General features: G+C 38.0%; 1 protein-coding gene across 8 annotated transcripts in view; it reads left to right on the top strand.

Moving 5' to 3' along the window:
• The window catches only part of FBXW11 (F-box and WD repeat domain containing 11), a 121,228-nt gene that overhangs the window by 6,160 nt on the left and 97,881 nt on the right, over positions 1 to 17,187 (top strand). For 2 of the 8 annotated variants that reach the window (XM_047730788.1, XM_047730789.1), the window contains exon 2: positions 2,889 to 3,050. The exons of the other annotated variants lie outside the window; for them this stretch is intronic. The gene's annotated coding sequence lies outside the window, so the exon portion shown is untranslated. The remainder of the gene's footprint in view (positions 1 to 2,888; positions 3,051 to 17,187) is intronic. 8 annotated transcript variants of the gene reach the window in all.

Genomic DNA, 17,187 nt, shown 5'->3' with positions numbered 1-17,187 from the left:
AGCGGAAGTGGTGTTACAATTACTAAGTATTGCCAGTTAGACATAATTAGACGGGTACTCTACTTACAGAGAGAATCCACCCAGTCCTGTTCAGTAGAAGGTAGAAGGGGGCTGGTGATTAGTTTGTATTACAATTGAGCATTGTGATTTATGTTTGATCGGTTTAATTTTGATGAGGAAATTAGGATTTTCCAGTTCTTATTCTTGTTTTACCAAAGCTGATGATTTTGACCTTTAACAGAATAAGCAGTGGGTATTATACAAGATTTCCTCCCGGGTTGTATTGTTGTTCATTGAATTAGTTGACAAAGGGGGAAAAAACCTGTTGGTCAAGAATGTGCTTGTTAGCCTCAGTTAAGTTTCTGCTGATCACAATTGCCTAACAGGAAGTTTGTCTTTGTAAGCAAATGATAGACAAACCAGGAAGACCTGACAGTCGAGTAGGATATCTCTAACCTGGATCTTAATCTTGTTTTCACAAAATTTAAAGATTGCAGAGTTCTGCGATGTCAGCAGGAAGCATTTTTAGGAAATTCCTTCTCACGGTTAGTCAACAAAGAAGACCTTCACAGGGTGGAAAACTGTGAAGTAGAAACAATGGGATATTAACGCATAAAATGGAAAAAAAAAAAAGTCTTTGAGTGCAGAGAGGGGTAAATATAATAATTATAATGAATATAGGAAACGATTCTAATAGCTTGCTTCAGAGCCACAGAAAAAAAATTAAGTTGGAGCTCTACTGCTGAGAAAAAGGAACTTAAGTCATTTTTAATTTTTATTTTTTTTAAGAATTAAATTGAGAATGCTTAACTAGTTTCAGGAACTAATAATAATAAAATATATTTTGGTTCTGTGAAATGATCACGTGGAACTAATAATAAAATATATTTTGGTTCTGTGAAATGATCACTTGGGAGACTCAAAGAGAAAGGGGCAGAGGACAGGAAGAGTCAGTCTTTACACTCCTGGTCTGGCTTCTGTTAAGCTTTGTAGCTCTAGCAGCATAAGGCCTGCCACCAATTAGGCATTCAGTAAATATTTGAAGGGAAGAGAAGAAAATTAAGACAGTAATACAGGAAAAGGCTTGGTGATTCAGGAGGTTCAGAAATGAGTCCATTAGTCAGATTGTGGTTGTCTTTTGCCATAATTGCTCAGCATTTTGGTTATGGCAGTAAGTTACACTTTGAAACGTGAAGCACATTCTTTTAGGACTTAGCTACTAGCCCATAGCTCACTAGTTGCTTTTATCAAAACTGGGTTTTCAGTTTATTTTTGGGCTGCAGGGTGATACCGCTTAAAGGGAGAAGCTTGAGCACTCATTCTTTGCTTGAGATTTTACTTATGTGAACTCTTTTTTTAGGTTGTGGGTATTTGGATGCTTCCATACGATTGTTGTGGTGAGGCTATTTCAGTCACTCCCGTTGCTTTGCCTACAAATGTGATACATCGAAACATCTTTAGTTATTGCCTATGGACTTTTTATTGACAGATCTTGGAATTTTAAAATTCCTCCATTTCAGCTGGGTTTGATACTCTTTGTCACAGATGCAGTCTTTGCTGCTAAACACAAAGCCCTACTTGGACAAGATTATAATGTGTTTTATCATTAATATTGTGAGCCTCTGTTAAGAAATGCTTTTTTAAGTGCCGAGATATGGAGAGTTAGCCCTTTCAGGGTGGTTTAACTGGTTCAGTTGTATTTTAGTTCGGCTAGGGTGAAATATTTACTCTTTGGTATATTTTACTTCTCCATTTTGAGGTTAATTAACTCAGGACCTTTGAGGGTGAAGCTCGGTTTCTTCTAACCCAGGAGTTGTGGCCTTTCTGGTCCTTAGACATGGCAGGCCGCAGGGCTTGTTGGAAAGGGCATGGTCTCTACCACTCAGTAGATGTGGGATTTGGGGCAAGTTATTTCTTCTGATTTTTTTGAGAATTAAATATGAGTAATGAATGTAAAAGGCCTGGCCTATTAGTAGTCTTTAAATAAAGGTAGGTATTATAATTACTGTAGGAACATTTTGGCAGGGTGGCAATTGAGGAGGTAGGAAATTTATGTCCAAGTAAGTTAACAGTCTTTTGATTGCTTTTTGAAGTTTTTATTTTTGTTATCCCGTTGAGTGCTTTTTTTCTGTCTCCCTTATATTTTGTTTATATATTTGCAGTCTAATGGAAGAGTTGGTATGGTAGTAAAAGAATGTTGATACAATGTGTGGACTGGGCTTCTGTATTTAAAGGTGTCATTTAGTAAATTGTGTTTTTTTATAATTTTCCTCAGTTTAGCCCAATGACCAGCCAGTTGTGGGGGATTGGCCTTTACTGAATCAGTTCACTCTTAAAATATGCCATGTGTTCTAAAACATCCTGTATTTCAGTTGAGGGTTGAAGATTTGGGTAATGTGTAGATTTGATATCTTAAAGGTAGCAAACCAAAAGATGTCTTGCTAGGTGCCTAAATGTCTTTATTGGGGGATATTTGAGCCCTCTCATATCGTTAATTTTGGGTGCCAAATTTTTTGTCATGGTGGTGGAGCTGTCTTAGAAAATGGAGAAGGAAGTTCTTTGTAGCCGAATGGTCCGAGACAATTTTATGTGGGTAGTAGAGTAAGTGTTTAGCAGCTCTCATTTGGAATTACATATTTATCATGAATAAAAATTAATACTAGGGATGTTTCCTTCTTTGCCATGTAGAATTTCTTATTCTTCTGTCAGCACAGAGGTGAGGAATGCTGCTGCAGAACTTTTATCCCGAATAGCTGACTCAGGGGTTGTAACTTTTTTTCTGTGCCTCAGATCCACCACTCCATTGACCCTTCCTTCCATTTCTTGGTGGCTCTCCTTTGCCGCTGGTGCCATGGTGGGTGTATGGATTGCTTTCTGTCTTTCAACAGTTACCGAAGTGCATGTTTGGGATTTTATTGAAGAAAGCTGGATACAGTAAACGGAAAGAATCTTGGAAGCTGCTTGACTGCTGTCTTTTCTCAGACTAGTCTGAAAGGGAATACCCCCATTCATTCTGGATTGGTGGATCTGAAGTACAAAATATTGTCCAGGTAAGCAATTACCCTGTATTGTTTTGTTATGTGAAACTCAACTCACTGAAAGAAACTTAAAAAACAAATTTCTTCACTTTTTTCCATTGATAGAGAAAGGAAGAAATGCTAGATATTTAGATATAGTGTTCATGTTTGGGATGGATTAGTGAAGGTGTCTGGAAGAATTTCTAGTAGACACTTTGTTTTAGTGTAAGAATTGCATTTATTTTTATTGTAGGCCCAAATGGTTTATAGTTATAGTCAGACAGGGAGTACAGTAAACAAGGGAAGTTTGTTTGGGGCAAGCTTGGAAAATATGGAAAACAGGTGATAATTTTAAGGTATTATCTCATGATTTATACCTAATACCAGGTCAAAATAGTTATTGTAGTTACCATATAAAGTAGTGGTGTTTTATTCTTGGGACTCTTGGAGGGTCTTTTCAGGAGGATTTATTAACTGTAGCAACTGTTTATTGAACATTTGGTAAGTGCCAGGCACTGTTAGAGGCTCTTCACATATATTTCTTACTCAGTTGGCACATGCTATAACCTTATATTTTATAGATAGTGAAATGAAGCTCATAAGCATTAAGTAAGTGCAAGTTGCCCTGGGTCATACAGCTAATAAATGGCAAAGCCACGCTTTAGGCTTGAGTCTTTATGTTTCCAAAGTTCTGGCTCTTTCCATGTGACTGCGTTTGCTGAAGTTTAAACTTCATCTTCTGGATTTTCAAATTGCCCATCTGCAAGAGCAAGGTGTGGTTTTCCATGAAGGGTTTCCACTTGGAAAACAAATGATAGATCATTGCTTGGCATGGTATTTTTATATCTTGTGGTCTTTCTGCTTGGTGAAGAAATTATAAGATCTTCAAGTGAACATAAAGGTAACTTAGGGAGTATAAGAGAGACAGTGCATTTAAATGTCAAAACATGGTGTATACAGGGAAGTATCATATGCTCTAGTGAACTTGAACCTGTATCTTCTCAGTGCCTCCTTAGTTTTTATTGGTTATTTAAATAGCTCAGTAGCTTATTATGTGGACTTCGTTTGACCTGTGGTTTGGTAGCCTTACGAGTAACAAAGGTATTTTACATTGGCAGGCAGCTCTCTTGAAAACATGATTTTTTTGGGGGGGGGTATGTATGTATGTATGTATTTTTTTTTTTAAAAGAGTTTATTTATTTGTCAGAGAGAGAGAGAGCGAGCGAGCGAGCGCGCACACGCGCACAAGCAGGCAGTGTGGCAGGAAAGAGGCAGAGAGAGAAGCAGGCTCCCTGCTGAACGAGGAGCCGGATGCGGGACTCTATCCCAGGACCCTGGGATCATGACCTGAGCTGAAGGCAGTGGCTTAACCAGCTGAGCCACCCAGGCATCCCTTTTTGGTATTTAATATACTCTCCAGATTATCCATTTCCTTTAATCTTAAAAAAAAATGTCTTTTTATCATAAACTTACTCTGTGTTGAGCACAATTATAAGCACTTCATATGTATAAACTTTTTATATTCGTATTAACTCAAGGTACCATTACGTATTTACTGATGAGGAAACTGAATGATAGAGTAATTAAATAACATGTCCAAGGTCTCCTGTCTAGGAAGAGACAAAGATAGGTACGAATCCAGGCAATCTGGCTTCAGAGAGTGTGCTTCTAAAGTCTGTGCTGTATTGCCTCTAGTATCGAGTGTCATCCAGTGATAAGAAGAGGGGTGGAAATCCTGAGGGCTAAAACTGAAATCACTGCAAAGGAAAAGGAAACAATTGTTGTGTCGACTATCTACTTCTGACCTTTGGTACAAAACAGTCTAGATCTCAGTTCCGTGTTAGTCATTCAAGACTATCAGGCTGTTTCCCAAGGGGATTCACAGTAGGGTTTGTTGGAGGCTATCTTCCAGAACATTATTGTCCAGTAGAACTTCTATGGTAATGAAAGTGTTCAATATCTCTGCTGTTCAGTATGGTAGCCGCTAGTCACATGGGGCTGTTTTGAAACGTGGCTCTGTAACTGAGGACCTGAATTTTAAGTTTTATTTAATTTAAATAGCCACATGTGCAGTTTTAGAATTTACCTTCATCCTGGGTCTGTTCATTGGTTTTAAACCCCAAGAAATCTGATTTGGTCAGCATGTTCAAAGCAACGCCTCATCCCAGGTATGTCCAGTATTAACCAGCTGTGCAAGATTGATAAGTAAAGCCACAATTCCAGTCTACTAGTTTATAATGGTATGTGCATGTTGGTATGATTAATATAAACCTTTTTGATAGGTAGATTTGGTTACTAGTCCTAATTAATATACCAGTTTAAGTTTTCAGTAAGAAACAGAGTTAGAGGGACCTGAAGACTCAAGCCAAATGCCTGAAATACTGTTCTTATGTGTATAGACTTGACCTCTCAGGTCAGATTGTATAGTTAGCATGGACTCAACCAGAAAAGTGAGATATTTGCTGGACTGGGACTGAGACAACCTCATTCAGCTTATAGTAGGGATGGGTGGTTTTTCCCTATGGCAGAACCTCTTCCTTCAACTTCTTTCCTTGCCCCCCCCCCTTTTTAAAGATTTACTTATTTGTCAGAGAGAGAGAGAGAGAGCACAGACAGGAGGAGCGACAGGCAGAGGGAGAAGCAGGCTCCTCGCTGAGCAAGGAGCTGGATGCAGAACTCAATCCCAGGACCCAGGGATCATGACCTGAGCCGAAGGCAGATGCTTAACCAATTGAGCCACCCAGGCGTCCTTCTCTCTTTGCTTTTAACTTCCCCAAACCTTTTCAGATTAAGGCATTCATTTTTAGACAAGTTAGTACATTTCAGCTTGAATGCATTCTTGACTTCATAGGTCTGGGAAACCCTTCGTTTCCCTTCAGAAAACTGAAGGAAATAAATGCCTTTATCACTGCTGTGATTCATTTTGTATTCATTTTTGACTCTGAGAAGGCAGGCAGTCAGATTTTTTTTGCTTCCATGTAGTCTATAGACCAAAACAGTTGTATTGGCTTATTTAATTTGGTCATGTAGTGTGGGGTGGAATAAGAACATACTCATAAAAAATAAACTCAGTGGTACATTCTCTTTGGATTTTATTGTGTTATTGAATGAGCTTGTTTTTAGCTTGCTATATCATTACTTTGTGACTCACTCTTGTTCTTCTGTTCTGAAGGAAGAAAGAGTAACATAACCAAATTTCTATTTTAGGAAGTTAACTTTTCAGGTATGTGCAAAGTGGATTAGAGAGAGTGAAGGCAGGGAGACCAGTTAGTTCAAGTGAGCAATGAGGAAGGTAAACCGAAGCATTGATGGTGGGCATGATGAAGGTGGATTGGACTTAAGAAAAGATGTAGGTGGTAGGATCTACAGAACTTGAGGATTGATTATTGGAGTAGGTGATGGATGGACTATAGTATGAATTTTAGATTTTTGCCTTGGGCACCAAGATGGATGTTTACTGTCTTTTCCAAGATGAGGAATATTAGCAGAAGGGCATACAGGGCGTGGGAGAGGTAGAGGGTAAAAGAATGAATTTAATTTGTAATGAATTTGAGTTGTGTGTCGTGAATCCTCTTTGAGAAGTATCTAGTAGGAATATGAGCATCAGAGAAAGCAGGGGGAGAGAGAAAGATTTGGGAATTTTTATTTTGCTCCACTGGTAGCCCACTTTACTCAGTAGATTTATAAGATTTCTCAGAGTGTAGATTGAGGAATCTGTGTATCAGTGTATGGGAATGCTAACATAAAGACACGGACTGTAAGTTCACATGACCTTATGAGATCATATGTGATAGTGATCAAGCAGTGTTACCACTCTCCTTTTCATCTGAACCTGATAGTCCATTACAGTATGTTCCCAGTCTGCAGATTAGCCCATTATGTTTGGGTTATGATTTGCTTTTTTTTTTTTTAAACACTATAATGGTTTGTTTAATTAATGGAGGTAAGTTTTTGAAATGTGTTTTTTAAAACTCCACATTGTCACTATGTATCTTATGGACATTTAAGCAAATTAACTCCCATATATCTCATGACCAAAGCAAGGGGAAAATAACCTGAACAGTGAAGGCTGTGGATCAAGTGTGACATGAGAAATGAAAATTTGCTCTTTTCTCAGCCTGTCTCAACTCGTGACTGCTGCTCATCTAGCTGTGATAAGTGTGATTATGGTATTTTAAATACATTTTTAATATCACAACATGAGGCCAAAGGACAAGCCAGCTGTTTTGTATACTAGGCAGTTGAAGAAACAGTGAACTGTTCAAACGGAGTGAAAATGAGCTGTGTTGGAATTGCAGAGATGGTGTGTCAGTCTAGTGCGGCCGTATTGAAGGGATTTGTAAGGCAGATGTTTACTGTCGGCTATTTTTACCTGACACGCGCACTTCTGGCCCTAGTTCCTAGGGGGTCTGTAATGCCCGGTTTTGGTAATGAAAGCATGGAGATATGAGGAGTTCATTATAGCTACAGTAAATCAGTACTTAACAAAAAGGTTTTTAGGATACATTGTATATGTGTATGCTACAAAATTCATAAAGTACAAAAGGGAGTAGACTTTTAAAAGTCGGCAGGTCTCCTGTTCCCTCTGACTCCAGCTATTCAACCATATTTTTGTGTAGCTTTCATGTATAAGTGTGTGTGCTGTACATTTCATCTGCACCTTGAAATTTTTTTAGTGTAAAACATGACATGGTTATGTTTCATATCAGTTCCCAAAGAGCACCCATATTTTTTGAAGAGATAATTTAAAAGATGCATGCTGATTTATTGTAGGTGCTATAATTTGTTAAACCAGTCTGGACTGATACATGTACAGGTTATGGCCAGTCTTTTGCTATTACATATAATGCTGTAAAGAATAACTTAGTGTATATGTCGTTTTACATGTGGGGAAGTTTATCTTTAGGAAAGTTTCCTAGGAGTTAAGTTCATTAGATAGATGCTTTTAAAAAATCTGATAGACATTGCCACATTGCCCTCCAGTTATACTGCTGCAATATATACTCTCAGGACTTTGCTTGAGAATATTCTTTTTTCCCTGATACTCTCATGATGTTATGTGGATTTCAAGCTGCCCCATAACTTTTTATTTTGAAAATTTTCATATATATACAGAAGAGTTGGGGGAAACCCAGTACAACAAACACTTGTATAGGCTTTCCACCTAGAGTCAACAGTTGTTAAAGTTTTGCCATATTTGTATTATTTCTCTGCTTCATGCCTCCATTCCTCCTTTTCCCACTTGCCACTTTCCTCCCTTCTTCCTCTTTCTCTCTCATCTTCTGTCCTTCTCTCCTCAAATACATATCCTTTGTGGTTGTTAAGAAATTTGATAATAAGTAGCAAGGATGATACTTCACCCTTTAAATATTACAGCACTTGTCTCCTAAGAATAAGTATAGGCTCTCTCTCTAAAACTACACACACACACACACACACACACACACAGAACCATGTACATATAGGTATATATAGATATATAACCACATATTATATGTAGTCATTTCTATTTCATATATAAAACCACAATACTATTTTTATGTTTGAAAAAAATGAAAATAATCCCATAATGTAATATCGGATATTCAGTTAGATTTTCTTAATTGTCCCAAGAATGTCTCTTTTGGCATGCTGTCCCCCTCTCCCCCCATTTTGTTTTAAAGGCCAGGATTCAAACAGAATACATCCATTGTGTCTGGTTATTATATCTCTTTAATTTCTTTTAATTTGGAACATTCCCTCTGCCCTTTCCCTCCTCTCCTGGCATCGATTGTTTTTACAGAGTCCAGCTTACTTGTTTTCCAGGATGTGCAACTGTTCTTCATTTGCTTATTTCCTCATGGTGTCATTTAACTTGTCTCTCTAGCTACTGTACTTACTGTAAACTGGAAGTTAGGTGAGAGCCTTGATTGCAACCAGGTTAAACATTCTGACAAGAATGCTTCATCGTAGGTGAAGTGTACTTACTTTGCATTGAGTCATGTTGGGAGACACTTGATGACAGGTTATCCCATTATGAGCTATGTTAAATTTGATCCCTTGGCTAAGGTGGCAATAGCCAGGTCTCTCATTTATAAAGGTACAATTTTATCCTCTGCTATTAGAAAGGAATTAATGGGACAGTATTTTGGAACCTTGTAAATATCCTATTCCATTACAACATTTCACCCAGTGGTTTTAGCATCCTTTTTTTTTTTTTTTTAAAGGATTTTATTTATTTATTTGACAGAGAGAGAGAGAGAGAGAGAGAGCACAAGCAGGGGCAGCAGCAGAGGGAGAGGGAGAAAGCAGGTTCCTCGCTGAGCAAGGAGCCCGATATGGGACTCAATCCCAGGACCCTGGGATCATGACCTGAGCTGAAAGCAGAGGCTTAACCATCTGTGCCACCCAGGTGCCCCAAATGGTTTCATCATCCTGATCCTGAAGTCATTTATTACAATAGGAGTTACAAAATTGTGGTTTTCTGTCATTCTGTCTACATTTATTAGCTAGCATTCACAGAGGCCATCCCTGTTTCTCCTCCTTTCTTTTGTGTACCATCATACTCTCATGGAGTATTTTATTTATTTATTTAGTGTATTAACAATCAGTCTTTTTTGGTAAAGATTTACTTATTTGAGAGAGAAATTGGGGGGGGGGTTGGGAAGAGAGAGAGGATTAGGAAGAAAATCTTCTGCTGAGCAGGGAGCCCGAGGTGGGATTCCATCCCACCACCCTGAGACCATGACCTGAACTGGAACCGAGAATTGAGATGCTTAACTGACTGAGCCACCCAGGTGCTCCAGCAGTCTTTATTGTCTCTGATTTGGCTAATGAGAGCCCCTTCAAGGTAGCACCCTGCTTCCTTTTGATATGATCCCATCAGTCTTTGTGTGTTTCTTGGCTTTTCACTTTCTCTGCATTTCAGGCATCAACCATTTCTCCAAGAAGCTCTGATTCCTTTTAGTGGGGAATGGTATTTAGAAGTCCAAAGCCTTGTTGTTGGGTTGTCATTGCTTTTAGAGCCTTTCAGTAGATAGAACTAGAGTATACTTAAAAAGAACCATGAGATCTTATTAGTTCTGATTCAAATTTAGTATTACAGGGATATTTTTCTAAACCTGTTTGTCTTTAGATTTTCAAAATCTAAGGGACCATATTACTGTATAATAGCTATCAAGTTGAGATACAAATTGTTATGTAAATAGCAGATAAATAACTCCATTCATTATTGAACATGTACTCAAGCAGGTACTGTTCGGTTGCTGGGCGTGCAGAACAGAATGAGATATGTACCTTGCTTCCAGAAGCTTACAGTCTTTTACATAAAGAACTGTAGTGCAGTGTGAAAGCTGGTATGGATCATGATGTTTTACTCACCCTTTGAGGCCTGAGCAGAAGCTAGACATGAAAAATGGATTATTGGGGGAGGGGAGGGCTCTCATGGCAAAGCTAAACAAGTGAATGATGACTGGCAGGCAGGCAATGGTCTGTAGTGCCTGTAGGGTGGGACAGGTAAGTAGTTCTGTGAATAATATTAGAGTGTAAGTTGCGTGGTAGGATTGATGAAGATAAATTTGCAAAGATAAATTATAACCAAATCTGGACTTTACCCTTTAGGTCAGAAGTTATGAAATAGTAGCCTATGCATCGAGCTTCACAGATATATTTTATTTGGTCTGCATAGATTTAAAAAATTGAGATATGGGGTGCCTGGGCAGCTCAGTCAGTTAAGCATCTGCCTTGGCTGAGGTCATGATCTCTGGGTCCTGGGGTCAGGCCCTGCCAGGGCGAACTCCCTTCCTCTTCCTCTGCCCCCCCCACCCCCCCACCTACATTCTCTCTCAAATAAATAAATAAAAAAATTTTTTTTGAGAAATATCTTATCAAAACACTAATTTCTGGTTTGTCTGAAAATTGGAGTTGAGGAGTGGCTGCCTTTTATTAGAGTTGGGGCTTGTGCTTTCCTGGTTCCTATAGCCCCCTGTAAATCTGTCTTTATCTGTCTGGCCCTTACAAGCTTCTGAACATGTGTGATCCTGCGGGATTAGAGTTGGGGTGTGAGGGTGGGAGATGTGATTTGAGAGGAGGAATGACTGAAAGCTTGAGAAAGATCTGTGCTTTAGATCTGGCACTTGGTTTGGAGGATATATTGGAGTAGTGAGACCAGTCCGTAGACTGTTGGACTATTACAGGGTAATACTAGGTAGTACAGATGGTGCAGAGAGGAGAAAATGAGACATTTTAAAATGTGGAGTATGTGTATGTATATATATTGACAAGGATGTAAATCAAACTCTACTAAAACATGAAGTCATACTTTTAAAAAGCTTTGCATTCACAAGTTGGTTTCTGGAAGTTAACCACATATTTTCATGATCTATTGATTAATTTTGGAAGACAGTAGTAATAGTTTCTTGCATTGTCACTGTGTAAAGTTTAGTTTTGTAATATGCCAATAGCACCTTTTGTCAAAATATCTAACTCTGGCTTTATTTCTGGAAGTTGTGTATGGAGTGAATATACTGTAATTTTTTTTCTTAATTATAGAGCTAAATTTCCAGACAAAAATATTAGTTAAACTATATACTTATTTTTAGAGAGTTGGCTGCTTCATTTAATTTTCACCACAATCTCTGCAGGAAGTTAATCCAAAGGGTAATGAGTTGACATGGGACTGTCTGGTACATTTAAAATCACACCTATATTAAAACCATTTATGTTGTTAATAAGTATTTTGGACATCTTCCCTGTCCGATTGGGGCATGACTTTATCCAGTTCCATTGCCAATGCTATTACTCTAGATACTTAGTAGCACTGCTGGCTTAGGCAGTCTGAGGGAAATAGACCTGGAGAGCACTTAAGTGACAAGACTGGGAGTGAGAGTGACTCACACTGACCAGCCATATCTGGATTCTGTGTAATAAGCTTCGGCTTCAAAGGATGAGCAAAGATTGGTTTAAAGGGTATTCGTACGTGTTTGTTTCTATAACTTACGGTTATAGTGTAGAACACAAATCTTAAGTGCACAGCTGAATGAATTTTTACATGTGGAAACAGAACACTGTGTAACCACTACCCCAAATCAACATACGGAACGCTTCAGGGCACCTTGAGGGCTTCCTCATACGTATTCCTCACCAAGTCAGTAATCCTCCTAAAGGTTTATTCTAGTCTTTTTCACTGTAGGTTAGTCATGGCTGTTTTTGGATTTTATATAAATGGAATCATACAGCTTATACTCTTTTTTTTTTCCCCTCTGCTTGCTGTTATATCTATGACATTCATTTTGTTGTAACAGGTTTTTTCCCTGTGCATTATTCAATTGTATATATAGTCCATAGTTTGTTTATTTTACTGTTGATTAATTAGTTGGATCGTTTCCAGTCTTTGGCTGACATATCACACTTCTAAGGTGGACATAAGCAGTTGATTCTATCAGTTATAAAAAACCAGGAGTGGAATTACTGGGTCATAGGATAGGCATATGTTCAGCTTTAGTAGTTACTGCTAAACTATTTTCCAAGTGCTTGGACTGATTTATACTCCTACCTCTAATGTGGGAAGTTCCAGTCATCACTTTGTTTTGCTAGTCCTTTTAATTTTAAACATTCCAATGAATGTGTAATGGTATCTATGACTATTAACTATTGAAATATAATTTACTTGCAATAAAATGTGCTCATTTTATGTGTACTGCTTGAGATTTGGGAACTATATACACTTATATAACCACTACATGATCAATATGTAGAACATTTCTATCATCCATTGTAACTGCCCCCCCCACCCCGTAAAATTCTCTCACTTCCCTTTGCAGTTCCCCCACCCCTATACCTGGCCTCTGGTAACCTGCTTTCTATAACTATAAATTAGTTGTGCGTGTTGTAGAATTTCATATAGGTGAAATTGTATGGCATGCTTATACTGCAGGCACTCTGTGTTTAGCTTATTTTACCCAGTGTAATGTTTTTGAGATTCATTCTTGTTGAATCACTTTTTAATTCTTTTCCATTGCTTAGCACAATTACATTACACAGGTATACAATGTTTTGTTTATTCATTGTCCTGCTGAAGAAATTTGGCTTGTTTCCAGTGTTTGACTATTACGAATAAATTTTATGTGAACATTTGTGTTCAAATTTTTATTTGGATATTTCTTTTCTCTTGGGTATACCTAGGAATGGAATTGCTGGCAGAAAGTTTAGTTCTTCCAAGTAACTGCCAGATCTTTTCCCAAAGTGGTTGCGCATTCTTATGACTCTCCCCACAATATATGCGAGTTCCAGTTTCTTTTATAGCCTCATCAGTACTTGGCATTGTCAGACGGTTTTAGCCATTCTTATATGTGTGAAGTAGTGTCTCATTGTGATTTTAATTCACATTTTCTTGATGACTAATGAGCATTTTTTTCATGTGCCCATTGGCCTTTCAGATACTGTCTTTAGAGAGAAGTATCCATTCAGATCTTTTGACCCTTTTAAAAAATTGAGTTATCTTTTCCTTTTGATTTGTGGGAATTCTTTACAGTTCTCAGGAAACAACTTCTTTGTCAGATACACATTGCAGACATCTGTTCTATGGCCTGCTTTTTCAGTGTCTTACTGTTGTCTTTTGATAGACAGAAGGTCTTAATGTTTACAAAATTGAATTACAGGTTTTTCTTTCATTTTTTATTTTTTTGTGTGTCCCATTTAAGAAAATTTTGCCTACTCTAAGGTCTTAAAGATAGTTTACTCACAACTTTATGGCTTTACCATCTTACAACAATTTTTTTTTATGGTTGAGCAAGGGATCAAGATTCATTTTTCCCCCATATAGTTATCCAGTTAGCTCAGTGCTTTTGTTTACACATATATTAAAACACTATCGAAAAATTGTTGAAGAACATATGAACATAATAAGCTTATGTTTTGTTTTTACAGAATTAACCATGTTTATTATAGAAAAATTCAAAATAAAAATAATGTAAAATATGAAACAAAAAGAGTCAGAACTTCCCCTGATGACTTACTATTTGGTGTATTTCCCTTCCTTCATTTTTATGTATGTTTCATATGTATTTTTCACACATAAAATTGTTTTTTAAATTGCCTTTATTTTAATTAATTAATTTATCTTTGAGAGAGAGAGAGAGAGCGAGCATGTCTGGGTGCGACTTGGGGTTGGGGGAAGAGGGAGAGTGAGATTCTTTTTTTTTTTTTTTTTTAAAGATTTCATTTATTTATTTGACAGACAGAGGTCACAAGTAGACAGAGAGGCAGGCAGAGAGAGAGAGAGAGGAGGAAGCAGGCTCCCCACTGAGCAGAGAGCCCGATGCAGGGCCCGATCCCAGGACCCTGGGATCAATACCTGAGCCGAAGGCAGAGGCTTTAACCCACTGAGCCACCCAGGAGCCCCGGAGAGTGAGGTTCTTGAGCCGGCTCCATGCTCAGGGCAAGCCTGATGCAGGACTAAATCTCGCAACCCTGAGATCATGACCTGAGCCAAAACCAAGAGTCGAAATCCAGAGTTGGGCAGCCACCCAACTGCCCCTGCAAACTGCTCTTAAAACTCAGCAATACTTGTGGCATTTTTCTGAACTGTTTTGTATTTCTCTTATAGTATTTTGAAGGGGTGCTTTGTATATATGAATGTAGAAATGGCTAATTAGTGAAATTATTCCTTTATTAGACATTTAAATTCTTTTTTTTTAAAAAATATTTCTGATTTGTAGCAACTTAAAACTGGGTTGTTCTTGTAGTTTGATCTTTGAACACATCTGTGAGTATTACCTTGGGATCATTTCTGAGGGGTAGAATTGATGGATCAAAGGATATACACATTTTCAAGAACATGTGTATTTTATAAGGCCAGAAGTTCACCCACTCTCTGTTACATGAAAATGACAAAACAGACCTTATTCTCTCTAAAAGTGTTGTTTTCTCCATGTTTATGCCATTTTAGAATATTAATTAAAAAATAATACCAGTTGGTTAAAGAACTTAATTATTTCTGGAATTACTAGTGATACTGGATATATTATGTTTGTGGCTATATACGTTTCTTTTGTGAAGAAAGGGAAATGTGTAGCTGTAGTTGTACTCTGTTGATTTAAATCCAGGTGCTTTTGGGGAATGTGGTGGAAGGAAGTCACCAGAGTGAGGAACTTCTGAGTTTGTTGTGGCTGGACAGTGTTGCCTTTTTGTTATCAAAATGGCTATTTTTGGTATAAGCCAGCTGCAGAAGTATTTGCTTTACTCAGTGTACGGCCTGTGGCAAGCTTAAGCCAGGCCGAGCTCTGGCCAGACCCTGGCTCCAGATCCTCTTTATGAAGTACTGAGGGATCCATCATGTTTGGCCTCACTCATTGCTTCAAGGATGCTCACTTCTATCAGCCTCTTTTGATGCAGGAGGTGAGGTTCTGCTGGGAATTCCATTCACTTTTTAGGTAGGCTTTTTTTTCTTTTTTCTTTGTTTACATTTAGTGAACTCTACTTCCGATCCAGTTTTTTCTTTTTTGTATTTTAAAGAAATTCCTTGAAATGTCTTATATATGTGGAGGGCATCCTATCTAGGTTTCTAGTACCAGTGTAGATTGTCTTTTATTTTGACATTCCTTTGATGATTTTAGTTGCACCTATCAGAAATCCCAAACTTAACACCTCTGTTTCCCTTGAAGTCATGCCTGTTTTTGTTTTTTGTTTTTTTTTTTCACTCTTTCTGCCCTTAGTCACAGTGATTCCCCTACCCCTTCCTCCAGTGCCTTGACCTAACAAGCATTGTCATCTGTTATTTGTTATTTAGAAGGGTTCACCCTGTCCTCCTTTCTTGCCTGATTAACCCTTGCTTATCATTTAGAGCTGAGTTTAAGCATCAGCTCTTAGGGGTTGTGTCCCCTAGGTACTCCAAAGATTAGATTCCCTTTTCATATTCTTACAGTGCTCTGTTCTTTTCCTTTGCTGCTGTTAATATAATTGTAATTAATAAATGTATTGCATAACTCCCCACTAGACAGCTCCTTTATTAGAAAGTAATGTCTGCGGGGAAAAGGATCATGTCTGTCATGTCATATTCAGCTCATAGCGTATTCCCAGCATCTAGTACAGTGTGTGCCCTACAGCTGCCCAGTTGAATAAGGAATAAATTTGGGAGGGTAAATGAGAATTACTATCTTGTGCCAGAAGTTTATATTTACTTTTAAAATGAATACGTTTGCTCCTTAAATGCCTGGTGTTTTCAGTTTCAGTATCATCCCTTAATTTTAAATGACTTGATCCTGAAGTTTAAACTGTTGCCATTAGAAACTCCTCTCAGGAGGTCCAGAAGCATCCCTTCTTTCCCTTTTTGCCTCTTCGCCAGATTTTTAAACCTGTCATTGACTTCTTCTTCTTCTTCTTCTTCTTTTTTTTTTTTAAAGATTTTATTTACTTATTTGACAGAGAGACCGCGAGAGAGGGAACATAAGCAGGGGGAGTGGGAGAGGGAGAAGCAGGATTCTTATAGAGCATGGAGCCCGATGTGGGGCTTGATCCCAGGACCCTGGGATCATGACCTGATCAGAAGGCAGTTGCTTAACACTGAGCCACCCAGGTGCCCCATAAACTTGTCGTTGACTTCTAATCTGTCCAGTTTATTTTGCTAAGACTTGAGCTGTCATTTTGAAGGAGTTGTCAGCTGCTATGACTACTAACTCTTTTTTCTTTCTTTTCCTTCCCCCCCTTTTCCATGTGTGTGTATGTGTGTGTGTATGTATGTGTCAGTGACTAATAGGAACGCTGTTCCTGGGAGTTGCTTCCTTAGGTCAAGTAAATTTGGTAAATTTCTCATATAAATCTCCTCTTGGAAATTGACTTGATAATTGTCATTTTAATAATTTGTTTCCCAGTATTTCCCAAACTTACCGACCCCAGAATGCTTCTCCTCCTTTATTTTGGTTCAAAACCCATGCAGTCCAAGAGCTATTCTTGACTATTTTTGTGCATTTCATCCCAGCTTCTTTTATTCACCAAGAGTTCTCTATCTTCCTGCCAAAGTAATGAGGGAGGGACTAACACTTGTTAAATGCTAGATTTACATCCATTATTCCTTTAACCTTCTATAACTTTGAATGAAAAATAGGCTTATTTTCCACATTTTAGCATGTGAGGAAATGGAAACTGGAGAAGGGATTTTTTTTTTTTCCTCAAGGTTACATAGTGATTTTATCTC

The sequence above is a fragment of the Lutra lutra genome, chromosome 5 (genome assembly GCF_902655055.1).
Source record: "Lutra lutra chromosome 5, mLutLut1.2, whole genome shotgun sequence".
NCBI classification, from domain to species: domain Eukaryota; kingdom Metazoa; phylum Chordata; class Mammalia; order Carnivora; family Mustelidae; genus Lutra; species Lutra lutra.
Note: the sequence above shows the minus strand (reverse complement) of the source record. Positions and strands in the feature narration are given on the sequence as shown.